This window comes from Rutidosis leptorrhynchoides, chromosome 6 (genome assembly GCF_046630445.1).
Source record: "Rutidosis leptorrhynchoides isolate AG116_Rl617_1_P2 chromosome 6, CSIRO_AGI_Rlap_v1, whole genome shotgun sequence".
Classification (NCBI taxonomy): Eukaryota; Viridiplantae; Streptophyta; class Magnoliopsida; order Asterales; family Asteraceae; genus Rutidosis; species Rutidosis leptorrhynchoides.
In genome coordinates this window covers 305708087-305733401 of record NC_092338.1, presented here as the reverse complement: position 1 = coordinate 305733401, position 25315 = coordinate 305708087, and positions in this window count along the sequence as shown.

Sequence of the window (25315 nt, the reverse complement as noted above, 5' to 3'; positions counted from 1 at the left end):
GAAAGTTTCTGCTCCCCGGGTCCAACTTACATGAGCGGAAAACCCGCTTCCCGACACTTTTAAATGAAACCCTTTTCACAACATGTTAACATAATTAAAACTAAGAAGTTTCCACAATAAAATCAAGTTTTACAACAACGGGCCCACATCGGCCGTTTTACGAGTTTCGTTCAAAAATACAAGTTCGGCCATAAGAGTTTAAATTCCAAACGACACCTAGAGCATGGTGTTTGGGGTTAAAATACCCACATCTTGGCCAACTTCAAAAGCTAAACATTCCAAATGCGTCCCCTATCAAAACAAAGCGGGAGGCCACTAATTCAACCGAACACCCTTACCCTTGTCCATGCCGGAACCTAAAAAGAGTAAACAACGAGAGGGTAAGCAAAACACTTAGTGAATGCAATAATTATACATATACATATATATAACTTACTTACTTGCAATCACTTATACAAAATCCGCATACATACTAGCAATGTAATTAGTATACCTTCATAATGTATAACGCTAAGTCCTCAATATCATAAGCTAGTATAACAATAGCATATAACGCAAACAATACAATATGCTACAACACAATACACAAACATCGATGTTCACAACATCTATTAGTTATTCAAATCCCAAGGCTAGCCCTACGAATGGTATCGTCAACATCGAACTTAATCCCCATTCATCCTAATAAATGTGGTATCATCAACATCGAACTTAAACCCAAATATGAGGTATCGTCAACATCGAACTTAAACCCTCATCAAACAAACGTCACTACAATAGTGTTATGGCTTCGTCAACATCGAACTTTAAATCCATACATGAGGTATCGTCAACATCGAACTTTAACCCTCATCAAAATGAACAAACAATATACTCTAGGATATGGTATCGTCAACATCGAACTTTAACCCATACCCCACAAGTAAATAAATCATATATATACATATATAATTATTCCACTCACTTCAATGCTTTTGGTGAATTAGAAATCAAGCTCGCAACCTTCAATCCAACGTACCTAGTACATTATGTATATAATTAATATACAATTCGTTGGACTAAACACCAACAATACACTCTTGTGCATTTAATGACTTAAATGCATTAGTTGACCAATTTATACCAAAACCATCCATTTAAGGTCAATACCCATCATAAATCACTAAAAGCTAGTGATTAAGGTCTAACAACACCGACTAACACAAACTTAGGACATTTCATACTCATCTTGCCCAACTAGGTCAACAATTACCCATTTAATCATTTTAAAGTCAACACACCCATTTCAGGTCATCCACTAACCCAATTAACACACTTTCACATAACATCAAGGTGTGCTAGTAATTTACTAACTAATTAAGGCTCACAAGTTCAAATTTATCATTTCAAAACCCTAGGTTAGTCATCATTGAGTCTTCGTGACCCAAACTCACCCAAAAAAAACCCCAACTTACAAACAAACGGGTTTTTAAGTTCATCACTAACCCAAACCCTAACCCTTAGATAATTAAAGTAAGGAAATCGAAGTTAAGGCTTACCACTACAATCAAAACGTAGCTAGGGAGTAGATGAACAACTTTAAAACACGCACTTTGACTCGAAACTAGCTTATTCCTCTTTGGATTGAGCTTTCTCACACTAAAAACCTTCTCTCTCTCTAGAATTTAAGTGGATAGGAAGTGGTGGCTGAAAATGGAGTGATGACACTCAATGAACTAATCTAGGGCCCTTAAACTCGTTCCATAAGTGAAATTACCAAAAAGCCCCTTTAATATATCCAAAGTAAGACAGCTGGCCCGCCAGTACATCTGGACGGCGTCCAGTCCTTCAACACAGGACGGCGTCCCACACATTGGATGGCGTCCCAACCATCTAGGAAAACAGGATGTTACAACTCTCCCCCACTTGAACCGGATTGTGTCCTCGCGATCCAAGCTGCATGACAAGCAGGAAGGTATACCAAAACAAACTCTCCGGGCTCCCACGTAAACTCGGAACCTTTACTACGACACCATTAAACTTTAAAAGTCCTCACCTCTTTATTTCTCAACCTTTTGACCTTCTCATCGAGTATAGCAATCGGCTCCTCAATATACTCTAACTTATTATTTAGCTCAATCTCGTCTAAAGGCACCCATGAAGAATAATCCGCAAGACACTTACGGAGATGGGAAACATGAAATGTATTATGGATCCCCGCAAGCTCGTCGGGTAATTCCAAACGATACGCAACTTCACTAACACGAGCTAAGATTTTAAATGGCCCAATAAACCGAGGAGCTAACTTTACCCGTTTTCGAAACTGAATAACACCTTTCCATGGCGAAACTTTAAGCATCACCATGTCACCTTCTTGGAACTCAATTTGTCGTCTACGCTTATCGGCATAAGATTTTTGTCTATCTTGAGCTCTTTCAAATGAGTCTGAATCATCTCAATCTTGCTATTCGTCTCTAAAACCAAATCGGTACTCCTGATTTCTCTTTGACCTACTTCACCCCAACAAATCGGAGTTCGACACCTCCACCCATAAAGCATCTCATAAGGTGGCATCCCGATACTAGTATGATAACTATTATTGTACGAGAATTCCACCAAGGGCAAATGCTCATCCCAACTACCACCGAAATCAATAATACACGCCCGTAACATATCCTCCAATGTTTGATTTGTACGCTCATTTTGGCCGTCCGTTTGAGGATGGTACGCCATGCTCATTCTCAATTGTGTACCCATATCTTCATGAAACTTATTCCAAAAACGAGATGTGAAACAAGTATCCCGATCCGAAATAATAGATATAGGAACCCCATGTCTCGATATCACCTCCTTGATAAACAACTTTGACAAAGCCACCGACGATATCGTTTCCCGAATGAAAAGAATTAAAGCACTTTTCGTCAACCGGTCAACTATCACCCAAATCGAATCAAATTGGGTTCTCGCCGTCTTTGGCAACTTTGTAATGAAATCCATGGTAATGTGCTCCCATTTCCATTTCGGGACTTCCAACGGTTGTAACTTACCATATGGATTTTAGTGCTCGGCCTTAACTTGCAAACACATGAAACATTGTTCAACATACCTTAGAACATCACGTTTCATGCCCGGCAACCAATACTCTTTCTTCAAATCAAGATTCCATTTCGTCGTGCCCGGATGAATGGAATACTTCAACTTATGTGCTTCATCAAGTAGCACTCGTCGGAAATCTCCCATTTTAGGCACCCACACCCTTCCTTGAAAAGATAACAAACTATGCGGACCTAAGGTAATAAACTCCGTTTGACCCACGATTCGTTCCTCATGTTTGTTGTTAACAAAAACTTCAATTTGTATCTCACCAAGCTTTACAAGAAAATCGTTAGTAATAATCATGCGTAACGATCCTACTCGTATCGCTGGATGTTGACTCTTCCGATTTAACGCATCCGCGACCACATTCGCCTTACCCGGATGATAAAGTATTTCACAATCATAAACTTTTACCACATCCATCCACCTACGTTGTCGATAATTCAAATCTCGTTGATCAAAAAGATGTTTTAAGCTGTTGTGGTCCGAATATATCGTACACTTGACACCGTACAAATAGTGGCGCAAAATTTTCAACGCATGAACAACCGCCGCCAACTCAAGATCATGAGTCGGATATCTCATTTTGTGTTCCTTTAATTGTCGAGAGGCATAAGTGATGACTTTACCTCTTTGCATTAGAACACACCCGAGCCCATTTAAAGACGCATTACAATAAACCGTCATGTCTTCTACCCCTTCCGGCAACACTAACACCGGAGCTTGAAATAACTTCTCTTTTAACAATTGAAAAGCAATTTCTTACTCGTTCTCCCAATTAAATCTCGCGTTCTTTCTCGTGAACTTCGTCAAAGGAGAAGCGATTTTAGAAAAGTCTTGGATAAATCGAAGATAATAACTGGCCAATCCGAGGAAACTTCGGATTTTCGTAGGTGTAGTCGGTCGTCCCCAACTCTTTACCGTCTCAATCTTCCCCGGATCTACTTGAATACCATCTTTGTTCACAATATGACCAAGGAATTGAACTTCCTTTAGCCAAAATTCACATTTGGAGAATTTTGCATACAACTTCTCCTTCCGCAACGTCTTCAACACACCACGCAAATGATGTTCATGTTCCTTCATACTCTTTGAATAAACAAGTATGTCATCAATGAACACAATCACCGACTTATCCAACATATGTTGGCACACTCGGTTCATAAGATCCATGAATGCCGCCGGTGCATTCGTAAGACCAAAAGGCATAACTACAAACTTAAAATGCCCATAACGCGTTCGAAAAGCCGTTTTCTCAATATCTTCCTCACGGACCCGCATTTGATGATAGCCGGATCGTAAGTCAATTTTAGAAAAATAAGTCGCGCCTTGGAGTTGATTGAACAAATCGTCAATCCGAGGTAATGGATAGCGATTCTTGATCGTTACTTTATTAAACTCCCGATAATCGATGCACATCCGCATACTACCATCTTTCTTCTTCACGAATAAAATCGGAGCACCCCATGGTGAAGCACTCGGTCGAATAAAACCCTTTTCAAGCAACTCTTGGGTTTGATTTAACAACTCTTGCATCTCTGTTGGTGCTAAACGATAAGAAGTTTTAGCAATGGGAGTAGCACCCGGAACCAACTCGATGCGAAATTCGACTTGTCTTCCCGCCGGAACACCTGGTAATTCACCCGGAAAAACGTCTTTGAATTCACTAACCACCGGAATTTCATGAATGGATGGTGGCTCTTCACGAGTATCTACTACATGAGCAAGAAAAGCCATGCCACCACTAACAAGAAAACGACGTGCCCGTGCATAAGTGCATAATGGCATAAGTCTTCTCCTTCTCTCGCCATGAATAATTAACTCTCCCCCACTTGGGGTCTTCACACGAATAGATTTTTCATGGCATGCAATATCGGCTCTATAACGATTGAGCCAATCCATACCAACAACAATATCGAATTCACCCAAAGTCATCGGGATAAGATAAATTTTAAACGTTTCGGAACCAAACACAATATCAAAATCATTACAAACATCAACCCCTAGCACCGTCTTACCATCCGCTATTTCAACTTCTACCGGATGACTTAACTTAGCTAGCAGTTTATCAAGCTTAGAAACAAATCTCGGAGATACAAACGATAAATTAGTGCCGCTATCAAATAGTATCCTTGCCGGATTAGAGTTAACCATGAAAGTACCTGAGACAACTTAGTTGGATTGCTTGGCCTCATCATTCGTCATCAAATAATTGCGACCCCTAGCCGTGCCCGCCACTTTCTCCAACCGTTTAACATGATCGGTGTTTAAATCGGGACACTCCGACTTTCGGTGTCCTTCTTTGTTGCAATTAAAACAAGTGAGTTTGTTTTTCGTAGAAGGCTTCGTACAATCTCGAGCCAAATTTCCTCGTACCCCACAATTGTAGCAAGTAGGGATAAAGTTCCCGAAACCTCCCTTCTTCATGCTATTCACACTTTCGGAACCCTTCTTGTTTTTCTTATTAGAAAAGTTCGAATGACTCAACCCTTCAAATTTTCTCTTAGAAAAAGAGAAATCGCTTCTTTTTAGAACCTCCGGCTCGAAACCCCGAGCCAATTCAAATAACTCGTCAAAAGACTTAGCCATTCCACGAATAATCTTACCCTTCAACTCATCGTTTAGTGTACGATAAAAATCTAGCATCAACTTGTAATCATCACCAACATACTCCGGACAAAAACGAGTCTTTGCCAAGAAGGTAGACTTGAGAGTAACCAAGTCCATTGAACCTTGTCGAAAATTGTGCAACTCGTCCCAGATTCTATCAAGGTCCGAAGGAGTTTGGTATTCTTTGAAAAATTCCTTTTTAAACTCTTCCCACGTTAAGCTCATGCATTTCTCTTCCCCATATAATCGAATTTTATCGTCCCACCACAACTTGACCTTTTCACGCAACATACTAGAACCGTACCCCGTTTTCTTCTCGAGAGGACACTCCGCGATACGGAAAGCCCCCTCGATGTCGGAGATCCAACATGTGCTTTTCAAGGGATCCCTTACTCCATTAAACATAGGAGGTTGAGCATCCTTGAAATTTTTGTAATGGAAGTCTCTCCTTCCATGCCCACCACTACCATCACCCCCTTCGCCCCGAGGATGAATGTTTCTAGCTTCTAATGCCTCTTTAATTGCAGCATTCATTCGCTCATTGATTAACTCGGTTACTTGGCCATCAATCGATTCTTAGAAAATCTTTCGGACATCCTCAAGAAATTCCGCTCTATGCTTTTTAATGATGGCCTCAACCTTGGCCGTAAACTCGAGGTCCTCGCTCGTACCTCCTTCATGGTTCTCGGGTCCGTTTCTCGTCTTCATACTATAAAACGGAAATAGATTAAACAATGAAATGAAAGGATACAACATAATATTCATGTACACCTCACCGCCCCATCTTGCTCAACAATCGTCGTACATCACTTGTTTGACACGATTTGAACTCGTAACAATGGTAGCTAATCATTGTTACGCGAGCACGCCGCATTAACTCGCTAGTACAACGTCTATCTCGCTCGATGATTGCAAAACACAACACAAAACAATTAGCGCATACTTAGTTCACCTAAACCTAGGCACTAACCAATCCCCGGTCCGACCCGTCTCCTGCAAGTCCCGCATAATGCGAATACATAATAAAGTCTAAGTCTAGGCACCTATCTCAAGTCGCCTAAATCCCTTAGACCATGCTCTGATACCACTTGTAACAACCCAAACCTCGTTATACCAAAATATGACCCCCCAAAAAAAATTCTGTTTCAGCACATCTGGACAACGTCCAGTTATCTGGACGGCGTCTAGCTCTGAAGGGTAGGACGGTGTCCAAGCATATTGGACGGCGTCCAAATGAGCTGAAAGTTTCTGCTCATCGGGTCCAACTTACATGAGCGAAAATCCCGCTTCCTGACACGTTTAAACGAAACCCTTTTCACAACATGTTAACATAATTAAAACTAAGAAGTTTCCACAATAAAACCAAGTTTTACAACAACGGGCCCACATCGGACGTTTTACGAGTTTCGTTCAAAAATACAAGTTCGACCATAAGAGTTTAAATTTCAAACGACACCTAGAGCATGATGTTTGGGGTTAAACCACCCACATCTTGGCCAACTTCAAAAGCTAAACGAAGCGGGAGGCCACTAATCCAACCGAACAACCTTACCTTTGTCCACGCCGGAACCTAAAAAGAGTAAACAACGAGAGGGTAAGCAAAACGCTTAGTGAATGCAATAATTATACATATACATATATAACTTACTTACTTGCAATCACTTATACAAAATCCGCATACATACTAGCAATGTAATTAGCATACCTTCATAATGTATAACGCTAAGTCCTCGATATCATAAGCTAGTATAACAATAGCATATAACGCAAACAATACAATATGCTACAACACAATACACAAACATCGACGTTCACAACATTTATTAGTTATTCAAATCCCAAGGCTAGCCCTACGAATGGTATCGTCAACATCGAACTTAATCCCCATTCGTCCTAATTGAAATGTCCCGTTCATATTGATTATAAACGTTCCATATTAATTGATTTCGTTGCGAGGTTTTGACCTCTATATGAGACGTTTTTCAATAACTGCATTCATTTTTAAAAATAAACCATAACCTTTATTTTATCGACAAGGTTAAAAGGACACCACCTAGATTATCAGAAATGATAATCTAAAAAATATCACACTTACACACTACCAATACATATTGGTTTACAATATTAATATGTTACAACAAAGTAAATTTTGAATGCAGTTTTAAACAATATTATACAAGCATGTTGACTCCAAATCTTGTCCATATATTAGCATGCAACAGCGGAAGCTCTTAATAATCACCTGAGAATAAACATGCTTTAAACGTCAACAAAAATGTTGGTGAGTTATAGGTTTAACCTATAAATTTATCAAATCGTAATAATAGACCACAAGATTTCATAATTCAATATACAACCCATACATAGAGATAAAAATCATTCATATGGTGAACACCTGGTAACCGAAATTAACAAGATGCATATAAGAATATCCCCATCATTCCGGGACATCCATCGGACATGATATAAAACTTGAAGTACTAAAGCATCTGGTACTTTGGATGGGGTTCGTTAGGCCCAATAGATCTATCTTTAGGATTCGCGTCAATTAGGCATGCACTAATTCTCAAAATTAGTGATGTTCCCTAATTCTTAGGCTACCAAGCAAAAGGGGCATATTCAGCTTCGATCATTCAACCATAGAAAGTAGTTTCATGTACTTGTGTCTATTTTGTAAAACATTTATAAAGCTGCATGTATTCTCATCTCAAAAATATTAGATTTTAAAAGTGGGACTATAACTCACTTTCACAGATTTTTACTTCGTCGGGAAGTAAGACTTGGCCACTGGTCGATTCACGAACATATAACAAATATGTACATATATATCAAAGTATGTTAAAAATATATTTACAACATTTTTAATACGTTTTAATGTTTTAAATATTTTCAGTCAGTTGTCCTCGTTAGTAACCTACGACTAGTTGTCCATAGTTAGATGTACAGAAATAAATTGATATATATTATCTTGACCCAATCCACGACCCAGTGTATACACGTCTCAGGCTAGATCACAACTCAAACTATATATATATATTTTTAGAATCAACCTCAACCCTATATAGTTAACTCCAACATTACTGCATATAGAGTGTCTATGGTTGTTCCAAATAATATATATAGATGGGTCGATATGATATGTCAAAACATTTGCATACGTGTCTATGGTATCCCAAGATTACATAATATATTAGAATACATGTATAATAGAATATAAGTTAGCTAGGATATGATTAATATAGATTTGTTACAATATTTCCCGTAGCTACAACAATCAAAAAATATCCAATCTTGTTTTACCCATAACTTCTTCTTTTTAAATCCATTTTGAGTGAATAAAATTGTTATGGTTTCATATTGAACTATATTTTATGAATCTAAACAGAAAAAGTATAGGTTTATAGTCAAAAATATAAGTTACAAGTCATTTTTGTAAGAGGTAGTCATTTCAGTCGAAAGATCGGCGTCTTGATGACCATTTTGAAAGACGTACTTCCACTTTGAGTTTAACCATGATTTTTGAATATAGTTTCATGTTCATAAGAAAAATCATTTTCCCAGAAGAACAACTTTTAAACCAAAGTTTATCATAGTTTTTAATTATCAAACCCAAAACAGCCCGCGGGGTTACTACGACGGCGTATGTCCGGTTTTACGGTGTTTTTCGTGTTTCCAGGTTTTAAATCATTAAGTTAGCATATCATATAGATATAGAACATGTGTTTAGTTGATTTTAAAAGTCATGTTAGAAGGATTAACTTTTGTTTGCGAACAAGTTTAGAATTAACTAAACTATGTTCTAGTGATTTCAAGTTTAAACCTTCGAATAAGGTAGTTTTATATATGTGAATCGAATGATGTTATAAACATCATTACTACCTCAGGTTTTGTGGATAAACCTACTGGAAATGATAAAAATAGATCTAGCTTCAAAGGATCTTTGGATGGCATGAAAGTTCTTGAAGCAGAATCATGACACGAAAACAAGTTCAAGTAAGATTTCCACTCGAAATAAGATTGTTATAGTTATAGAAATTGAATCAAAGTTTGAATATGAGTATTACCTTGTATTAGAAATATATATTACTGTAAATAAGAAAGATTTCTTGAGGTTGGATGATCACTTTACAAGACTGGAAGTAAGCTAGCAACTTGGAAGTATTCTTGATTTTATGAAACTAGAACTTATAGAATTTATGAAGAACACTTAGAATTTGAAGATAGAACTTGAGAGAGATCAATTAGATGAAGAAAATTGAAGAATGAAATTGTTTGTAGTTGTTTTTGGTCGTTGGTATATGGATTAGATATAAAGGATGTGTAATTTTGTTTACATGTAAATAAGTCATGAATGATTACTAATATTTTTGTAATTTTATGAGATATTTCATGCTAGTTGCCAAATGATGGTTCCCACATGTGTTAGGTGACTCACATGGGCTGTTAAGAGCTGATCATTGGAGTGTATATACCAATAGTAAATACATCTAAAAGTTGTGTATTGTACGAGTACGAATACGGGTGCATACGAGTAGAATTGTTGATGAAACTGAACGAGGATGTAATTGTAAGTATTTTTGTTAAGTAGAAGTATTTTGATAAGTGTCTTGAAGTCTTTCAAAAGTGTATGAATATATATTAAAACCCTACATGTATATACATTTTAACTGAGTCGTTAAGTCATCGTTAGTCGTTACATGTAAATGTTGTTTTGAAACCTTTAGGTTAACGATCTTGTTAAATGTTGTTAACCCATTGTTTATTATATCTAAAGAGATGTTAAATTATTACATTATCATGATATTATGATATATTAATATATCTTAGTATGATATATATACAGTTAAATGTTGTTACAACGATAATCGTTACATATATGTCTCGTTTCGAAATCATTAAGTTAGTAGTCTTGTTTTTACATATGTAGTTCATTGTTAATACACTTAATGACATGTTTACTTATCATTTATCATGATTAAACATAGTGTATCAATATCTTAATATGATTCATATGTATTCAGTAAGACGTTGTTATAACGATAATCGTTATATATATCGTTTCGAGTTTCTTAATTCAATAAACTCAATTTTATGTATATAACACATTGTTAAAATACTTAATGAGATATTTACTTATCATAATATCATTTTAACTATATATATAATCATATATATGTCATCATATAGTTTTTACAAGTTTTAACGTTCGTGAATCACCGGTCAACTTGGGTGATCAATTTGTGTATATGAAACCTATTTAAATTAATCACGTCTTATCAAGTTTGATTGCTTAACATGTTGGAAACACTTAATCATGTAATTATCAAATTCAATTAATATAAATAAACATGGAAAAGTTCGGGTCACTATAGTACCTACCCGTTAAATAAATTTCGTCCCGAAATTTTAAGCAGTTGGAGGTGTTGACGTATCTTCTGGAAATAAGTGCGGATATTTCTTCTTCATCTGATCTTCTCGTTCCCAGGTGAACTCGGGTCCTCTATGAGCATTCCATCGAACGTTAACAATTGGTATTTTGTTTTGCTTAAGTCTTTTAACCTCACGATCCATTATTTCGACGGGTTCTTCGATAAATTGAAGTTTTTCGTTGATTTGGATTTCGTCTAACGAAATAGTGAGATCTTCTTTAGCAAAATTTTTCTTCAAATTCGAGACATGGAAAGTGTTATGTACCGCCCCGAGTTGTTGAGGTAACTCAAGTTGGTAAGCTACTGGTCCGACGTGATCAATAACCTTGAATGGTCCAATAAACCTTGAGTTTAATTTCCCTCGTTTACCAAATCGAACAACGCCTTTCCAAGGTGCAACTTTAAGCATGACCATCTCTCCAATTTCAAATTCTATATCTTTTCTTTTAATGTCAGCATAGCTCTTTTGTCGAATTTGGCGATTTTCAATCGTTGTTGAATTTGGATGATCTTCTCAGTAGTTTCTTGTATTATCTCCGGACCCATAATCTATCTATCCCCCACTTCACTCCAACAAATCAGAGACCTGCACTTTCTACCATAAAGTGCTTCAAACGGTGTCGTCTCAATGCTTGAATGGTAGCTGTTGTTGTAGGAAAATTCTGCTAACGGTATATGTCGATCCCAACTGTTTCCGAAATCAATAACACATGCTCGTAGCATGTTTTCAAGCATTTGTATAGTCCTTTCTCTCTGCCCATCAGTTTGTGGATGATAGGCAGTACTCATATCTAAACGAGTTCCTAATGCTTGCTGTAATGTCTGCCAGAATCTTGAAATAAATCTGCCATCCCTATCAGAGATAATAAAGATTGGTATTCCATGTCTGGAGACAACTTCCTTTAAATATAATCGTGTTAACTTTTCCATCTTGTCATATTCTCTTATTGGCAGGAAGTGTGCTGATTTAGTGAGACGATCAACTGTTACCCAAATAGTATCAAAACCACTGGCAGTCCTTGGCAATTTAGTGATGAAATCCATGGTAATGTTTTCCCATTTCCATTCCGGGATTTCGGGTTGTTGAAGTAGACCTGATGGTTTATGATGCTCTGCTTTGACCTTGGAACACGTCAAACATTCTCCTACGTATTTAGCAACATCGGATTTCATACCCGGCCACCAAAAATATTTCTTGAGATCCTTGTACATCTTCTCTGTTCCAGGGTGTATTGAGTATCTGGTTTTATGAGCTTCTCTAAGTACCATTTTTCTCATATCTCTAAATTTTGGTACCTAAATTCTTTCAGCCCTATACCGGGTTCTGTCTTCTCAAATATCAAGATGCTTCTCCGATCCTTTGAGTATTTCATCCTTTAAATTTCCCTCTTTTAAAACTCCTTGTTGCGCCTCCTTTATTTGAGTAGTAAGGTTATTGTGAATCATTATATTCATAGCTTTTACTCGAATGGGTTCTCTGTCCTTTCTGCTCAAGGCGTCGGCTACCACATTTGCCTTCCCCGGGTGGTAACGAATCTCAAAGTCGTAATCATTCAACAATTCAATCCACCTGCGCTGTCTCATGTTCAGTTGTTTCTGGTTAAATATGTGTTGAAGACTTTTGTGGTCAGTATATATAATACTTTTGACCCCATATAAGTAGTACCTCCAAGTCTTTAATGCAAAAACAACCGCGCCTAATTCCAAATCATGCGTCGTATAATTCTGCTCGTGAATCTTCAATTGTCTAGATGCATAAGCAATTACCTTCGTTCATTGTATTAATACACAATCGAGACCTTGCTTTGAGGCGTCACAATATATCACAAAATCATCATTCCCTTCAGGTAATGACAATATAGGTGATGTAGTTAACTTTTTCTTTAACAATTGAAAAGACTTTTCTTGTTTATCCTTCCATTCAAATTTCCTCCCTTTATGCGTTAATGCAGTCAAGGGTTTTGCTATTCTGGAAAAATCTTGGATGAACCTTCTGTAGTAACCAGCTAGTCCTAATAATTGGCGTATATGCTTCGGAGTTTTCGGGCTTTCCCACTTTTCAATAGTTTCAATCTTTGCTGGATCCACCTGAATACCTTCTTTGTTCACTATGTGACCGAGGAATTGAACTTCTTCCAACCAAAATGCACACTTTGAAAACTTAGCGTACAGTTTTCTTTCCTCAGTAACTCTAGTACTTTTCTCAAATGTTCTTCGTGCTCTTGATCATTCTTCGAGTAAATAAGTATGTCATCAATGAAAACAATGACAAACTTGTCAAGGTATGGTCCACACACTCGGTTCATGAGGTACATGAACACAGCTGGTGCGTTAGTCAACCCAAACGGCATAACCATAAACTCGTAATGACCGTAACGCATTCTAAAAGCAGTCTTTGGAATATCATCCTCCTTCACCCACATTTGATGATACCCAGAACGTAAATCAATCTTCGAATAAACCGACAAGCCTTGTAGTTGATCAAATAAGTCATCGATTCTTGGTAGTGGGTAGCGGTTCTTGATGGTAAGTTTGTTCAACTCTCAGCAGTCGATACATAACCTAAATGTACCATCCTTCTTCTTGACAAACAAAACAGGAGCTCCCCACGGTGATGTGCTTGGTCGAATGAAACCACGCTCTAAAAGTTCTTGTAATTGGCTCTAAAGTTCCTTCATTTCGCTAGGTACGAGTCTGTATGGAGCACGAGCTATTGGTGCAGCTCCCGGTACAAGGTCTATTTAAAATTCAACGAATCGGTGTGGAGGTAGTCCCGGTAATTCTTTCGGAAATACATCGGGAAATTGTTTTGCGACGAGAACATCATTGATGTTCTTTTCTTCGGAATTGACTTTCTCGACGTGTGCTAGCACAGCATAGCAACCTTTTCTTATTAGTTTTTGTGCCTTCAGGTTATTAATAAGGTTTAACTTCGCGTTGCTCTTTTCTTCGTACACCATTAAGGGTTTTCCTTTTTCTCGTATAATGCGAATTGCATTTTTGTAACAAACGATCTCTGCTTTCACTTCTTTCAACCAGTCCATACCGATTATCATATCAAAACTCCCTAACTCTACTGGTATCAAGTCAATCTTAAATGTTTCGTTAAGCAGTTTAATTTCTCGATTCCAACATATATTATCCGCTGTAATTAATTTACCATTTGCTAATTCGAGTAAAAATTTATTATCCAAGGGTGTCGGTGAGCAACTTAGTTTAGCACAAAAATCTCTACTCATAAAGCTTGTATCCGTACCCGAATCAAATAAAATATAAGCAGATTTATTGTCAATGAGAAACGTACCCGTAACAAGCTCCGGCTCTTCCTGCGCTTCTACTGTATTAATATTGAAAACTCTTCCGCGGCCCTGCCCATTAGTATTCCCCTGATTTAGGCAATTTTTAATAATGTGGCCCGGTTTTCCACATTTATAACAGACTACGTTGGCAGTACTTGCTCTGACACTACTTGTTCCGACATTACTCATTCTAGCATTATTTGTTCCTTTAGTTCTGTTATACATTGGTCCGTAGACCTCACACTTTATCGCGCTATGACCATTTCTTTTACACCTGTTGCAAAATGTTGTGCAGAACCCCAGGTGATTCTCTTCACACCTTTGGCATTGCTGTTTCTGATTATTGTTGTTGTTGCGGTTGTTATTGTTGTTGGGACGATTATTGTAATTGTTGTTGTTGGGACGTTTGTTGTAGTTGTTGTTGTTGTTGGGATTGCGATTGTTGTTGTTGCGATTTATGTTGCGGTTGTTGGGATATTTGTTGCAATTGTGGTTGTAATTGTTGTTGTCGTTGTTGTACTGGTGACTCTTGTCACTGTTTTCCTCCCACTTCCTCTTGAGTTGTTTCATGTTGGCTTCTTCGGCCGCCTGTTCTTTAATTCTCCCCTTAATCTGATTTATAAGTTTATGAGCCATTCGACTTACCTTCTGTATGGAAGCGGGCTCGTGTGAACTCACATCTTCTTGAATCCTTACTGGTAACCCTTTTACAAACGTGCTGATCTTCTCTTCTTCATCTTCAAACGTTCCAGGACACAATAGACACAACTCTGTGAATCGTCGTTCATATGTGGTAATGTCGAACCCTTGTGTTCATAACTCTCTAAGCTCTGCCTTGAGCTTATTGACCTCGTTTCTAGGACAGTACTGCTCGTTCATCAATTGCTTGAATGCTAACCATGGTAGTGCGTAAGCAGCATCTTGTCCTACCTACTCAAGATAGGTATTCCACCATGTTAACGCTGTACCTGTGAAGGTATTCGTAGCGTACTTAACTTGTCCTCTTCAGTACACTTACTTATGGCAAACACCGATTCGACCTTCTCGGTACACTATTTCAATCCAATTGGCCCTTCGGTTCCATCAAATTCCAAAGGTTTGCAGGCAGTGAATTTTTTGTAGGAGCATCCTACATGATTTCTTGTGGAATTAGTTCCACTGCTAGATCCAGAGTTATTTTTATTTTGCATCGCAGCCTGTACTGCGGCTATGTTTGCTGCAAGGAAAACACGGAAGTCTTCCTCACTCATGTTCAAATTCTAACGAGTTGTCGGTGCCATTTCCTTCAAAAATAGCCAAAAGAATTGAGTTAATCATATAGAATTTAAGAGTAGTCAATAGTATTTCGTAGCATAATATGAACTTATTTATAAAAACTTTTTCTTCATATTAGCATTTTATAGTTTTAATTCGGGTAGTACCTACCAAATAAGTTCATACTTACTAGCTACTATACAACTTAACTACTACGCTTCTATATGAAAAACTTATTACAATAAAATTTTGCGTTCAAACTTTATACAAAATATTACAAACTTACAATACCGCTATTATACATATAGGATGAAATATAACACATAATAACATTGCTACTCGGCAGCTATAAAGGCAATTCTAGTTAATACACAAGTTGTTCAGCAAAAGAAATAAAGACACGTAATTCATAAGTCCAGAAACAAGTCATGCATTCTGGTTTTACTAAGACGACTTCCCATCCTTGGTTTTGTGGAAAGTAACCGTTATGACCATTGGCTAAGCAGCATGTTGTAATGTCGTCAAAAGGACGAGGGTTTCGTAATGCCCAACAGCCACGTAAGAATCTAAAAACCTTGTTTCTCATCTCAACTACCGAGTCCGTCACTTGTGGGAATGTTTTATTTAAAATTTGCAACCCAATGTTCTTTTTCTCAATTTGATGAGAAGCAAACATTATTAACCCGTAAGCATAACATGCTTCTTTATGTTGCATGTTAGAAGCTCTTTCTAACTCACGAAATCCTATGTTGGGATATGTTGAGTCAAAATAGGTTCTTAACCCGTAGCGTAAAATTGCATTTGGGTTCCCCACATTTAACGCTTTAAAGAAAACACGGCATAACTTATGGTCTCCCCAATGTGATATACCCCACCTATCAAAGGAAAGCCTTTTATAAACTAAGGTATTTCTGGAAAGTCTTTCAAATGTTTGACAAGTTAATTTCGCCATAACTAAATGTACTGATAAATTCTGACCGACTCTAGACAAGATTTCCTCAATCATATCCTCTGGTAGGTCTTCTAAAATATTCGGTTTTCTACCCTTAATGTCCATTTTGTTTTTATACTGTAAAATAGACAAGGATTAGATTCGTAAAAGATAATTAACAAACAATACAAGCAATTTTTACATAGAACATAAAAGGACAAGCACACTACAATACACATAATACATAACATGATTACAACCCTCTAATCTGAATCACTGGTTTCTTCTTCTTCGAACTTGTTCGTTTTCCTAATTTTCTAGGGATATATGGTGTTCCTCTAATACGAGCCGTCGTTTTCCACAATGGTTTAGAAAAACCTGGTGGTTTAGAGGTTCCCGGGTTATTGTTACAATTTAGGAAATACGGACGTTGCCGATACATATAGAGTTCATCGGGGTTGGAATCAGGTTTCTCTATTTTTATACCTTTTCCCTTATTATTTTCTTTTGCTTTATTAAATTGGGTCGAGGTAATTTCTATAACATCATCGGAATCCTCATCGGGATCCGATTCATAGGAAAATTGATAATCTTCCCAATATTTTGCTTCCTCGGCGGAAACACCATTGACCATTATTAACTTTGGTCCGTTGGTTGAGGATTTTCTTTTATTTAATCAATTTACTGTATGTATCAATATTTCTTCCTCTGGAACCTCTTCTTCTTCCGGTTCCTCCTCTTCCAGTTCCTCCTCTTCCGGTTCCTCCTCTTCCGGTTCCTCCTCTTCCGGTTCCTCCTCTTCTGATTCCTCTTCGGGAATTTGTGAATCTTCCCAAAGTATATTCGACTCTTCATTATTATCAGGAGAGTCGATGGGATTTGTACTAGTGGTAGACATCTATCACACAATATCAAACATATTAAGAGGTTCATATATCACATAATAATTACATATAGTTTCCAACAAAAGTGTTAAGCAATCGTTTTTAAAGAAAACACGGTTGAAGTCCAGACTCACTAATGTATCCAAACAAACTCGATAAGACACACTAATGCAAATTTCTGGTTCTCTAAGACCAACGCTCTGATACCAACTGAAATGTCCCATTCATATTGATTATAAACGTTCCATATTAATTGATTTCGTTGCGAGGTTTTGACCTCTATATGAGACGTTTTTCAAAGACTGCATTCGTTTTTAAAAACAAACCATAACCTTTATTTTATCGACAAGGTTAAAAGGACACCACCTAAATTATCAGAAATGATAATCTAAAAAATATCACACTTACACACTACCAATACATATTGGTTTACAATATTAATATGTTACAACAAACTAAATTTCGAATGCAGTTTTAAACAATATTATACAAGCATGCTGACTCCAAATCTTGTCCATATATTAGCATGCAACAGCGGAAGCTCTTAATAATCACCTAAGAATAAACATGATTTAAACGTCAACAAAAATGTTGGTGAGTTATAGGTTTAACCTATATATTTATTGATAATGCTAAAAACGAACATATATTTCATAGCATTATTCCTCAAGAAAGACAAACTTTTAGTTGCAATTGTTCTATTTACAAGTGATATTCGTTTAAATAACAAAAGGTGAAGACAAAAGACAGATTCGACGAATTGAAGATGCAAACGACCAAAAAGCTCAAAAGTACAAAATACAATCAAAGAGGTTCCAATTATTGATAAGAAACGTCTCGAAATTACAAGAGTACAAGATTCAAAACGCAAAGTACAAGATATTAAATTGTACGCAAGGACGTTCGAAAATCCGGAACCGGGACCAGAGTCAACTCTCAACGCTCGACGCAACGGACTAAAAATTATAAGTTAACTATGTATATAAATATAATATAATATATAATTAATTATATTAATTATATATATATTATATTTATAAATAAATCGTCGGCAAGAAAGACTCCAAAGAATGTGAGCTGTAATCTCAAACTCCGCGACTCGCGGAGTTTGAAGGCCAAAAATGCCGTGAGTCGCGGAGCCCCAAAGTTTGAAAATCCCTATAAAAGCAAACGAATTCTGATCGCAAAAAACACAATATATCCATCCATCTCTCTATCTATATCGTAAAATATATATATATATATATATTTATAATTTATATTTTAATTTTAATTATAATTCTAATAATAAGGGTATGTTAGCGAATGTTGTAAGGGTGTAAGTCGAAATTCTGTCCGTGTAACGCTACGCTATTTTTAATCATTGTAAGTTATGTTCAACCTTTTTACATTAATGTCTCGTAGCTAAGTTATTATTATGCTTATTTAATCCGAAGTAATCATGATGTTGGGCTAATTACTAAAATTGAGTAATTGGGCTTTGTACCATAATTGGGGTTTGGATAAAAGAACGACACTTGTGGAAATTAGACTATGGGCTATTAATGGGTTTTATATTAACTAAACAATACCTTGTTAATTTAATATACAAACTTATAATTCGACGTATTTATATATAACCACATACGCTTGACTGGGTACGGTGGGCGGGATATCTATAAATACCAATAATTATTCATTTTACCGGACACGGAACTGGATTAATAGTTAATAGACTTGTTGAAACAGGGGTGAATTACATTCAAGGGTAATTGGTGTAATTGTTAACAAAGTAGTAAAACCTTGGTTTACACGCAGTCGATAACCTGGTGTATTCATTAAACAAAGTATTAAAACCTTGTTACAATTCGAATCCCCAATTAGTTGGAATATTTGACTTCGGGAATAAGAATAATTTGACGAAGGCTTTCGCTCTTTATATTTATGACTGATGGACTATTATGGACAAATCCGTATGGACATATTAAATAATCCAGGACAAAGGACAATTAACCCATGGGCATAAAACTAAAATCAACACGTCAAACATCATGATTACGGAAGTTTAAATAAGCATAATTCTTTTATTTCATATTTAATTTCCTTTATTTTATATTTAATTGCACTTCTAATTATCGCATTTTTATTGTTATTGTATTTAATTGCACTTTTAATTATCGTACTTTTTAATTATCGCAAGTTTATTTTATCGCACTTTTATTATTCGCAATTTCATTATTGTTATTTACTTTACGCTTTAATTTAAGTCTTGTATTTGTATTTATTATTTTACATTTGGTTTTAACTGCGACTAAAGTTTTAAAATCGACAAACCGATCATTAAACGGTAAAAACCCCCCTTTATAATAATAATATTACTTATATATATATATGTGTTTTTATAAAAGTAAACTAATATAGCGTTAAGCTTTGTTTAAAAAGATTCCCTGTGGAACGAACCGGACTTACAAAAAACTACACTACTGTACGATTAGGTACACTGCCTATAAGTGTTGTAGCAAGGTTTAAGTATATCCATTCTATAAATAAATAAATATCTTGTGTAAAAATGTATCGTATTTAATAGTTTTTCCTGTAAAAATATAAGCTATTTCGTATACCCCGCTGCAAACATCAAGTATTTTTGGCGCCGCTGCCGGGGAATCGCTTAAAAGCCGGAAGCGCAACGCTAATATAATATTAAAAAAAAAAGATTTTTAGTTTACTTTTATTAAAATTCGTTTTTATAAAAATACGTTTTGAATATTCGAAAATATAAAAAGAAAAACAAAAATATAAATATTTTTAGGAGTTTGATAAATATTTAAGTTTTATAAAGTTTCTTTAGTTTGTAAAAATATAAGTTTTATTTAATTTATTTTATAAATATATTTTATAAATATAAAAAACCGAAAAAAAATATAAATATATATAAATCTATTTTTTTTAGATTGTTATAAAGTATTTTATTTTTATCTTAGTTATTAAAGATAAGTTTTATTTAAATTATATAAATATTTTAATTAGATTTTAAAACAGAAAATATAAAAATAGAAAATAAAAAAATAAAAAAAAGAAAAACGCGTCGAATTTTAAATAAGCTGTCATTTGAATTTCTGAACCCCGCGACTCGCGGGGTTTGCTGCATCGAATACCGCGACTCGCGGAGAAACTCTGACACCGACAGAAACCCTAAACATCATTAATTACGGAGTAATTATTATTATTATTTATTAATTAAAACCCTAATTATGTTTGTAGTTTTTAATTATTTTTTAGTTTTTATTATTATTTTGTATATTTTGTTTAATTAGTTTAATTAAATTGTAAAATTAATAGTTTTAATAAATAAATAATATAAAAATAATATTTTTATAAAAATTGTACTTTTTACAACTTTTTGTATATTTTTATATTTTGTCCCTTTTTAATCGTTTTAGCGTAATATTTGTATTTTTCGCTCATATTTAGTTTTAAACTTAGTTTTTGCCATAGTTATTTTTACTTCTAGATTTTTAGGCTTTGCCGTAGAATTCCTTAAGTGCTTTTTCTTTAGACTAAGATTTAGGTGCTTTAGAATTTTGCGACGCCTTTTTAAGTTTTAGTTTCTTTTTAAGTTATTTCCATTTGGGATTTAGTTTTTCCTGTAAGCTTTAATATTTTTAGACGACTTTTACCTATGTATCAATTATCATTCCAATTAGTAATCTCAATTTGCGATTATAATTTTAAGTTAGTTGTAGTAATAAGGTTAGGTTAGTCAAGTATTTTTAAGTTTTATAAGTTTCTTTTATTTTTCCGTCACCTTTTATTTTTCAACCATTTTTCTTTTTCGACCTTTTTCGACGAACTCTTTTTCTTTCTTATTTCTCGCTATTCTAGTTTTAGGACATAGATTTTTATTCTATTTCTTATCTAAATTTCTTAAAATTACGAAAATTTATTTTAAGTGGTTAAATTAATAGACATCAAAATTTTCTGGTTCGTAGTAATAGTTGGATTTGTACGTGGACCGGGTTATTGGAGCCAAACAGTCCTCAATTATATTGAGACCAAACGAATCCTGCCCCTCTGCTGCATCTTTTGGCTATTCGAAACGTGGGCAAAATCAGAAAAGTCTATTGATTGGATAACTTATTATAATTTTTCTTTCCTTTTAAAAACTAATAGGATATTCAGTGAATGCACCGAGCAAGACGTTCACCACCTTTTGTACGTTCACCACCTGTAACTAGATCAAGACATTTAGCAAATATTACCGCCGTTGATTTTTCTTTAGAATCGTCATCCAGTCAACCAAGTACTTCAGTTCAAATTTCCGATAATCCATTTTTTGAACCCGACCTCACAATTGAGAATCCGGAGAATATTCAGGAACGATTCGTAGATCCTGAACCATTAAATTTTCCTCCGGAACCACCAATCATTCAAACAGAGATTGTTGAGGAACGAACCATTAAATCAGAATCCTCTAGTGATTCCGATTCAACAAATTCAATTATGGAGAATCTGAAACCTTTAAGTATGGAAGACCGAATGAGAGCTAAACGCACTGGCCAAGGTCACGCAATTACTCATCCAGACATTAATGCGCCAGATTATGAAATCAAAGGACAAATTCTACACATGGTGACTAATCAATGCCAATTTAGTGGTGCGCCGAAGGAAGATCCAAATGAACATCTACGTACCTTTAATAGGATCTGCACACTATTTAAAATCCGAGAAGTGGAGGATGAACAAATATATCTCATGTTATTTCCCTGGACTTTAAAGGGAGAAGCCAAAGATTGGTTGGAATCGTTACCTGAAGGGGCGATTGATACATGGGATGTTTTAGTTGAAAAATTTCTTAAACAATTCTTTCCTGCATCTAAAGCCGTAAGACTTCAAGCAGAAATTGTTACGTTTACACAGAAGCTAAATGAAACTCTATATGAGGCGTGGACTAGATATGGAAAGTTGTTAAGAGGATGTCCGCAACATGGTTTAGACACCTGTCAAATAGTACAAATATTCTACCAAGGATGCGACATCACTACAAGGAAAGACATAGATATAGCAGCTGGTGGTTCTATTATGAAGAAAACCGAAACTGATGCTTACAAAATTATTGATAACACTGCTTCCCACTCACATGAGTGGCACCAAGAAAAAGATATCGTTAGATCATCTAAAGCACCTAGAGCCGATTCTAGCCATGACTTAGATTCCATTTCCGCAAAGATAGATGCTGTGGAGAGACGAATGGAAAAGATGACTAAAGATATTCACTCAATACGAATTAGTTGTGAGCAGTGTGGAGGACCACATTTGACAAAAGATTGTCTCAGTATTGAATTAACAATGGAACAAAGAGAGAATATTCCATACATAAACCAAAGGCCTGGAAATAATTATCAGAATAATTATCAACCGCCAAGACCAATTTACAATCAAAACCAGAATTATAACAGAAATATTTCATACAACAACCAACAAGGTCCTAGCAATCAACAAGTATCCAATAATACTTACAATCAGCAAAGACCTAATTTTTCAAAACAAACCACCACAACAAACCGATGATAAAAAGCCGAATTTAGAAGATATGATGACGAAGCTTGTTGAAACTCAAACGCAGTTTTTCACATCTCAGAAACAAACTAATGAACAAAATGCTCAAGCATTTAGAAATCAACAAGCTTCCATTCAAAATCTGGAACAAGAAGTAAGTAACCTAGCAAGGTTAATAGGTGAAAGAAAACCGGGAAGTCTACCTAGTGATACAAATGCTAACCCCCGGAATGAAACAGCTAAAGCCATTACCACAAGAAGTGGTACAACACTTAAACCACCTGAAATACCTGTAACTTCTGATAAAGCTATTCCTACTCCACAAGAACCACAACCTGATCAAGATAAGGAAAAAGAACCGGTAGTTGAAAAGGTTAATGAAGATAACACAGTTAAGGATAAACCTTATGTTAAACCATACCAACCACCACTTCCTTACCTGAGTAAAATGAAGAAAGAGAAACTTGAAGCCGAGCAATCCAAATTCTTGGATATGTTTAAACAGATAAATGTAAATCTTCCTTTCATTGATGTGATTTCAGGAATGCCTAGATATGCTAAATTCTTGAAAGATCTAATCTCAAATAGAAAGAAAATGGAAGAACTCTCGGCTGTTACCATGAATGCTAATTGTTCAGCAGTGCTGTTGAATAAGATACCAGAAAAATTATCTGATCCAGGAAGTTTCACAATTCCATGTTTTCTGGGTAGTCTTAGTTCAATAGAAGCATTAGCAGACTTAGGTGCTAGTATAAATCTAATGCCGTATTCACTATACGCTAAATTAGACCTTGGAGAATTGAAACCAACCAGAATAAGCATACAACTAGCCGATAGATCAATAAAATATCCTAGAGGGATAATGGAGAACATGCTAGTTAAAGTTGGTACTTTAGTATTTCCCGTAGATTTTGTTGTTTTGGACATGGAAGAAGATTCTCAAGTTCCTCTCATATTAGGAAGACCATTCTTAAACACGGCTAAAGTAATGATAGACGTGTTCGGTAAGAAATTGACCCTAAATATAGAGGATGAGAGTGTTACCTTTTCAGTTGATAGAGCAATGCAACAACCACAATCTGCAGATGATACATGTTATTATATTCAAACTATAGATGCACATGCAGAATTATTAGAAGAATTTCCAGAATTACAAGGAACATGAGAATGTTCTTTAGGAGAAGGTAATGAACCAATTGATGAAGCTAAAATGTTAGCTACACTTATAGCTAATGGATATGAACCAACAACAGAAGAAATTCAAATGCTAAAAGAAGAAGACAGATATCGATACAAGTCATCGATAGAAGAACCTCCGAAATTAGAGTTAAAGCCACTTCCAAACCATTTGGAATACGCTTATTTACATGGTGAATCTGAATTACCTGTAATAATATCGTCTTCTCTTACTGAAAATGAGAAATCACAACTCATTTCTGTGTTGAAAGCTCATAAACCAGCCATTGCATGGAAGATTCGTGATATTAAAGTAATAAGTCCTTCGTATTGCACACATAAAATCCTTATGGAAGAAGGTCATAAAATGTATGTGCAACGCCAACGAAGACTAAATCCTAATATGCAAGATGTAGTTAAGAAAGAGATTATTAAACTGCTAGATGCAGGTCTAATTTATCCAATTTCTGATAGTCCATGGGTAAGCCCAGTTCAATGCGTGCCTAAGAAGGGTGGCATGACTGTCATTACAAATGAGAAAAATGAGCTTATTCCTACTAGGACTGTAACAGGATGGCGTGTATGTATTGATTATAGAAAATTAAATGATGCTACCAGAAAAGATCACTTTCCCTTACCTTTCATTGATCAAATGTTGGAAAGATTAGCCGGAAACAGTCACTATTGTTTTCTAGATGGATTTTCCGGATATTTTCAAATTCCAATAGCACCCGAGGACCAAGAGAAAACCACATTCACGTACCCTTATGGTACTTTTGCTTACAAACGCATGCCATTTGGACTTTGTAACGCCCCTACAACCTTTCAAAGGTGTATGATGGCGATTTTTCACGACATGATAGAAGAATGCATGGAAGTTTTCATGGATGACTTTTCAGTCTTCGGTGATACATTTGAATCATGTCTAGTTAATCTGGAACGAATACTTATTAGATGCGAACAATCAAATCTAGTACTTAATTGGGAGAAATGCCATTTCATGGTTAAAGAAGGCATCGTTCTTGGACATAAAATTTCAAAAGAAGGAATTGAAGTGGATAGAGCTAAAGTAGATGTAATTGCTAAACTTCCACATCCCACCAATGTTAGAGGAGTTAGGAG